Below are 7,871 nucleotides of genomic sequence, written 5' to 3'. Positions count from 1 at the left end.
CGTTTGAATGGTCTTTTCCTGACAATCCTCTCCAGGCTGCGGTCATCCCTGCTGCTTGTGGACCTTTTTCTCCCACACTTTCCCCTTCCACATAGCTTTCCATTAATGTGCTTCGATACAGCACTTTGGGAACATCCAACTTCTTCTGCAATTACCTTTTGAGGCTTTCCCTCCTTATGGAGGGTCTCAATGATTGCTTTCTGCACAACTGTCAGGTCAGCAGCCTTCCCCATGATTGTGCTTCCTACTGAGCCAGGCTGAGAGACCATTTAAAGGCTCAGGAACCCATTACAGTTGTTATGGACCTTTTCACAATATTCTAATTTTCTGAGATTGTTAATTTGGGGTTTTCATCAGCTGTATGCCATAATATCACAATTATAACAAATAAAGGCTTGACATATCTCGCTTTGCATGTCATGAGTCTATCTCATATATTAGTTTCACCTTTTAAGTTGAATTACTGAAATAAACGAACTTTTCCATGATATTCTAATTTTTCGAGTTTCACCTGTAGTTGTTTGTTTCCTTGACATCGGATGGGAGGGCGTTCCACAGGGCGGGTGCCGCTACCGAGAAGGCCCTCTGCATGGTTGCCTATATTGTAAACTGCCCTGTGTAGGGAAGTTTTTAATGTTTGATGTTTTATCGTGTTTTTAATATTGGTAGCCGCCCAGAGTGGCTGGAGAAACCCAGCCAGATGGGCAGGGGTGTGAATAATAAATTATTATTATTAACCACCCCTGTAGTCTTCGGATGAAGGGTGGTATAGAAATTTAATAAACAATAATACTTTTGAGTAGATGTAATAGTTAAATGTATATATTTAGAAACACCCACCCACACCTTTCTAGACCAAGCCTGCCGAAGGCATCGACAAACAAATAGACAAACAAACATAAGCTTGAAAAATAAAATAGGAACATCGATGTCATGACTTTGAACCAATGGCTTCAAATTGCAAGAAAGGAGATTCCAACTAAACGTAAGGGAAACTTTCTGGCAGTAAGAGGTTTTTGGCAGTGGAACGGACTCCCACGAGAGGTGGTAGACGCTCCTTCCTTGGAGGTTTTTACGCAGAGGTTGGATGGCCTGTCATGGATGCTTTAGTTGAGATTCCTGTGTTGTTGTTGTTTTAATTAAAGATTTTCTTGATTTACAAAAGTGTGTGCAATGTCTCTTTCTCATATATATATATATATATATATATATATATATATTCCCATGTAACATTTTTACAAATCAGTTTCATTTGTTGAGACATTGGGAAGAAAAGGGGGAAAGAGGTGGAGGGGGGGAAAGATGGGTGGGGGTGAGGTTGGGTGGCGATGTTTCTATTTTACTTACGATTCCTGCATTGTTGAGGGTTGGACTAAATGACCCTTAGGCTCCCTTCCAACTCAGTGATTCTATGTGATGATGGTGGTTTTCCTTTAAAAAACCCCAGTACGTTCCCGAGCACAATTCAAAGTGTTGGTGCTGACCTTTAAAGCCCTAAACGGCCTCGGTCCAGTATACCTGAAGGAGCGTCTCCACCCCCATCATTCTGCCCGGACGCTGAGGTCCAGCGCCGAGGGCCTTCTGGCGGTTCCCTCATTGCGAGAAGCAATGCTACAGGGAACCAGGCAGAGGGCCTTCTCAGTAGTGGCGCCTGCCCTGTGGAACGCCCTCCCATCAGATGTCAAAGAGATAAACAACTACCTGACATTCAGAAGACATCTTAAGGCAGCCCTGTTCAGGGAAGTTTTTAACGTGTGATATTTTACTGTATTTTTGGTTTCTATGGAAGCCGCCCAGAGTGGCTGGGGAGGCCCAGCCAGATGGGTGGGGTATAAATAATAAATTATTATTATTATTATTATTATTATTATTATTATTATTATTATTATTAAAACATTAATATTGTTATTAAATTTCTATACCTTCCTTCATATTCCAAGGGTTGTATTCAACATACTTCTACTCACAACCATTGAAATTAATGGGCCTTTCACGTGAACCTGATAGTTGGTCTGGTCTGGAATATTTTGAACATTTAGATGTTGGCTATGAATATGTTGCTTTGGTATCTATTACTAGTTATTCTTAAATAAATGAATAAACTCCAAGCACTTTTTTGTGAGGGCATAATGATGGTCCGAGATTGCGCATGTTCAGGGTGGTACTGAAGGGGTACAGTTAGGGTTACCCCAGAAAGCCCTAAAAAAACTGTTTATGAATTCCCCCCCCCCCCAGCCAGGCCTCGGCGTACGCATTTTTAAAACTGCATATTCCTCTAAGACAAAAAGCATGAGCTAAGCAGTCCTCTCTGTAACAAAAACGCTGTAACAAACCCATAGCTGAGAACAGAAAAGCTTTTCGCTTCCCAGATCCAAATAACCTTGTCCTGGTACATTGACTTGCAACATACTTCCGGGAACAAAGCCAGAGAACGAAAAGCAACATTTCTATGTAAGAACCTGTGAAGGGGGAGAGGAAAAAAGGGGTTTGCAAAAAAGGATAAAACCTGCTTGTAAAATGTTTTCGGTGCGGCCTGTCTTTTGTGAACTGAACCACACAGGTGCCTTCTGCCCCTCCGGATGGCAGAATAAAACGCTCTTTCTCTGGATTAACCCCTTGGTGTCGTTTGGCTCCTTTTGTCTCTGCTCGGGTGCAACAATTATTCCTACCCGTGGATTAATAAGGCTACATTTCTGGTGCGTTGGCCGGGAATAAGCACGTTCCCCGAGATCGAGGGACAAAGAGGTCCAGGGCGTCACTGCAAGGCGAGCAGCTCGGGATACCGGGTCAGCAGTTCCAGTGCACATCCTGCCAACTTCGTGGGAGGGACTGGCCACCCGTTCCTGAGTGGACACGCGACAAAGTGACGGAGAGAAAGAGCAACGGCCGTGCAGAAAGAAGGTACCTCGAGGAAAAAGGTAAGCTCCACAGGGTATAGGTGGGAGCAAGCTCCACAAGGATAGGTGCGAGCAAAAAGAGAGTCTGATCAACTCCGCCAGCAGGGTAGACGAAGTGCCACTGGTTTTGGTGTCGCCCAGAAAAAGCAGCAAAGGGTGCTGCTAGGGCCCCGGTCGAAGTCTAAGCGCTGCCGGTTATGGTTGGTTGTTGGTTTTGTGCCCAGAAGAAGCAGTAAAAAAAAAAAAAAAAAAGGTGCTCTTGGGCCCCGGTCGAAGTCTAAGCGCTGCCGGTTGTGGTTTTGGTTTTTTTTGGGGGGAGGGAAGGGGGGATTGGGGGAGGTGCATGGGTTTTTCTGAATGTGCGTGTGGGGACACTCCAGTGAATGTTTTGAGTGTGTGAGGCGTTGAAAGCAACGTCTGGCCTGTGACTGAGTGAAAAAAAAATAACGTTAGGAGGGCTGAGTGTCCCAGTGTCCCCAGGATCCCAGAGTCATGGGAAATAAAAGCAGTAATATAATTCTTGAGACACCACTACAGAGCTTTCTGGAAAACTGGAAATGTGCCATGAAAGCAGAAGAGTGGGGATGTAAACTCAGAAAAAGCAGACTCCAACATTTATGTGAAGTTGACTGGCCTTCGTATTTACCAGAATGGCCTACTGGAGGATCCTTTGATCCAAACTTGGTCAACATTTTATGGAGTAACATTTTCAAGGCCCACACAGATCAGATTCCCTATATTTCTATCTGGAAAGCCAATGTGGATCAAAATCCCTCATGGCTTCGGAAAAATAGAATTGTGACTGTCCAAGTCAAACTGTGATCAGTGTATCTGAAGAAGTGTGCATGCACATGAAAGCTCATACCAAGAACTAACTTACGGTAGTTGGTCTTTAAGGTGCTACTGGAAGGAATTTTTTTTTGTTTTGACTATGGCAGACCAACACGGCTACCTATCTGTAACTGTGTTCAGTACAATTACAAGTTAAAAAGCCACCAGTTTTGCCAGTCCTGGAAGAGGAGATAATTACCCCACCACCACCATATGCAGCCACTGCGCCCAGGCAACCAAATCTGGGAGCAAATAGGGCTGCTTCTCCGCCCACTGCCCAGACTGAGGACCCAAATGAGAAGATTCCCCCCTCAGCCCCTCCCCAACCCCCTTGTGATGCAAGCAAGGAAGGTGAAGAGAAAGGTGATGATGATAATGATGATGATGAAGACTTCAGAAAAACTCTAGATAAAGAGATAAGATGGACTAGTAAGCAGTTTGACAGAGTGTTCCAGTATGTAGAACTGTTTAAAACAGAACTGGATGTGGCCCCCTGGGTTCTAGAAGCAGCCCAGTGCCAGGATGAGAATTGGAGAAAAAGGCAAAAGGTTTTGAGAACAGCGTGGGACAGGGCAACAAAACATGTAGAGACACTTAAATCGAAGGCTTTGTCCAAACCCACTGTGGTGGCCCCTCTCAGGCAAGTGTATGATCCTTTGGAACAGCCAAATGATCGGGGTGTTAGACCACCAAGGACCTTTACCATTCAACATGTCCCTTTTACAAGCTCCGATATTTGCAATTGGAAAAATCGAAGAGGACCCAGCCAAAATACTTAGGGGTTTGTCTTCAAACAGCCAGCAGCCAGAAAGCCAAAAACGCAATCCTGGAGCGAGTGAGGGTGTCCATGGGAGGGTCAGAAGACGCCTAGGGAAGAGGCCAGTGCGCCATCTGCAGGCAAGGGAGTCATTGGGAAATGGAATGCCCACAGGCCCCACGCCCGACACACCCCACTCCCAAAGGCTGGGAACAATAAGATTTCTCAAAAATGATTTCTTTTCATCTCTGTTCTTGCTCAAAAGACTGTTGCAGCGAAAAAGCAAGTGAACAGACTGTTGTTGTTTTGTTTTTTTTTAAATCATGCATGTAACAGGACATCAGCTCCCCCCCCCCCCTTTGTGCCAGGCGCTTGGAGGTAGCTTCAGAGCGTTATCTCTTGGCAGCTATTCCAAGAAGGACACTGCTGCATTCAGCCAGCTACCCTGAACCTCACACTTTCTGGATTTACAGTTCAGCCACATAAAAACCAGAATGCCAAGGCTTTGCCCCAAAGTACTAACCTGGAAAGTGACTTTCTTAAAAAGCAAGTGAATGCTTTCTGTGAACTTTGTCAAGTTTTTCTTTTTAAGGTGCAATTTTACTCTGAAAAAGGAGCCGCAGCATAACATAGGAATTTTGAAACTTTGCCAGAAGCAAGGAGCGCATTGTTCTTTCTACAGACACTGGCAAATGAACTGAAATTTGCAACATGGCTTAAAGCTCTGAAACTTAGAGCACACAAATAGGACTTTGAAAAATCTCAGCTGGCAACTTAACCCATGCAACAGGACTGTCAAACTGGGTTGCCATGTCCCCTTGCAAATTTTCTTGCCATGCTGTCCCCTTTGAGTTAATATTCCTTATGTGCAAATGTTATCTATCAATTTGTTCTGTGCAATCGCTGCCGTCTTTGTTTTTCTCTTCTCTTGACAGGTAAACCGGCCAGAGGCTGTCCTGTTTATCTACAGCTGTTAAAGTCACCGGCATCTGTGACACCTGATCTACACCGCCCACCAGAGGACCCAGACGCCCAGACATCGCTCCAGCCTTGTTGGAAGAGACCCAAGATGCCCAAAGCCCACCAGACGACCCAACGCCCACCAGACTACCGCCCTGCCTACGTCACTCCGGACGCTGACGCTTGGCACGGCTCCAGAATCCAGCATGGATTGAAAGAGGACATTTTCACATTTTCTTTTCTTTCCTTTTGCATAACTGAACTTTATTGAAGGTACCTGGGCCTAGTTTGTTTTACGCCACCCCTGCAGAGGAGGGTGCCTAGTGGGTCCTTTCTTTCAGCGTGATTACACCCCAGCCCACTCTCTAGCACTTACCTAAGCCCCTCCCCGTGCATACAATGGCTCAAATACGACTGTGGGTCCCCATGCTGGTATTTCTGCTGCCTTTGACCTTTGAAATACCAATACCACTCACAGTGACCAGACAACTGCTGCAATCGTGGGGGGCCCACCACACATATAATAAGTGGATTCAGGTTGCTGAGATGGTTGCGTTCTCTGCAAATCGGACCAATTGTGCCGTCTGCACTCTGGCCCCTGTAGATGCTCTGGGAGGAATGCCACTCCTCCCTGTGCCTTGGAATGAATCCTTGGTTACAACTCCACTTGTTGCCTTCCAGCCTCTGGGCAACCATTCTTCTTTATGGAATCATTCCGTCCCTTTCCAGGTTCACAGGATCACTGGCTGCCTTTGTGTCAACAAATCAAATGACGCAACTGACTCTCAGACCTATGTGGGCACTTCCCACTGTGATCGTACCTTCCCAGCCCCAACTAACATGCCTGAGTCCAAGACAGGAACCTTTTCTGGTTCCAATTTGACTGCATGCCTGGCCCGCTTACTGAGAGGCACCATATCTGCCCATGGTCAGGACGTTTACTGGGTGTGTGGCAGGAAGGCCTATCATGCCCTCCCAAGAGGATGGTATGGGGTCTGTTTTCCAGCCTACTTAATACCCCCCATGTGGATTCCTGACCAGATTGCCTCTGCACCCCGTAGAAGGAGGCGTTCGGCTGACCTGGCAATACTTGCAGGTGGCAGCTCCCAGAATTGGGGCAAAAATCAGTGGCCTCCGGAAAGGATACTGGCCCATTATGCTCCAGCCTCATGGAATCGGGGAGAGAAAATCTCTGGGGCAAGGGGGCCGATCTATAACTTGAACCGCGTAATCAGACTCCAGGCAGTGGTAGAGATTGTTGCTAACACGACAGCCACGACCCTTAGGCTAATTGCCACGCAATTGGATGAGACACGCAATGCGTTTCTCTCAGTCCGATTAGCGTTGGAATTTCTCCTGGCGCAACATGGCGGCTTTTGTGCAGCGTTAAATCTCACAGGTGGGGCCTGTTGCTTTAACATCTCTGATCATGGTGAGGCCATTCGCAATTTGGCAGCAGGACTTGAAACAGTGGCCCATATTCCTACCCAAACCTGGGAGGGATGGGACATGTCATGGCTTGACTGGTTGCCAAAACTAGGATGGGTAAAAGGCCTGTTTTTGCTGCTGCTAGGCCCACTTTTCATTTTGCTAATTTTTTGCTTTTCTGTACCTTGCCTGCTGCAATGCTTGCATACAATGACACGCAATATGATTTCTCGCATGCTTCGCCCCCAGATTATAGCTCTGACCCGAGAATATCAGCCTGTGCCTTCCTGGGACGAGCCTTTTTAAGAAAAAGGCTGTCCAAATTTGAGAGGTATGGAATGAAGGGGTACAGTTAGGGTTACCCCAGAAAGCCCTAAAAAAACTGTTTATGAATTCCCCCCCCCCCAGCCAGGCCTCGGCGTACGCATTTTTAAAACTGCATATTCCTCTAAGACAAAAAGCATGAGCTAAGCAGTCCTCTCTGTAACAAAAACGCTGTAACAAACCCATAGCTGAGAACAGAAAAGCTTTTCGCTTCCCAGATCCAAATAACCTTGTCCTGGTACATTGACTTGCAACATACTTCCGGGAACAAAGCCAGAGAACGAAAAGCAACATTTCTATGTAAGAACCTGTGAAGGGGGAGAGGAAAAAAGGGGTTTGCAAAAAAGGATAAAACCTGCTTGTAAAATGTTTTCGGTGCGGCCTGTCTTTTGTGAACTGAACCACACAGGTGCCTTCTGCCCCTCCGGATGGCAGAATAAAACGCTCTTTCTCTGGATTAACCCCTTGGTGTCGTTTGGCTCCTTTTGTCTCTGCTCGGGTGCAACAATTATTCCTACCCGTGGATTAATAAGGCTACAGTACGGCAATAAGCTGAGGTGAATGCTTCTCAAGAAGCACCCTGGACACTAAATTATTGTTGAAATAGAAGCAACCATTGAGGCCGGAATTAAAACAGTAATTTTTTAAATAACTTTTTATTCAAAATTAAAACA

The 7,871-nt window shown here is 46.0% G+C and overlaps 1 long non-coding RNA gene across 1 annotated transcript; it reads left to right on the top strand.

Moving 5' to 3' along the window:
* The first annotated feature begins 2,165 nt into the window (after positions 1-2,165).
* LOC114589111 (uncharacterized) lies at positions 2,166-7,658 on the top strand. The gene is made up of 2 exons (XR_013390819.1): positions 2,166-2,918; positions 5,421-7,658. It is a non-coding gene; the product is annotated as an uncharacterized LOC114589111 (long non-coding RNA).
* The last annotated feature ends 213 nt before the right edge of the window (positions 7,659-7,871 follow it).

This window comes from Podarcis muralis, chromosome 15 (genome assembly GCF_964188315.1).
Source record: "Podarcis muralis chromosome 15, rPodMur119.hap1.1, whole genome shotgun sequence".
In the NCBI taxonomy this organism is placed as follows: Eukaryota; Metazoa; Chordata; class Lepidosauria; order Squamata; family Lacertidae; genus Podarcis; species Podarcis muralis.
This window is presented reverse-complemented; position numbering and strand designations above follow the sequence as displayed.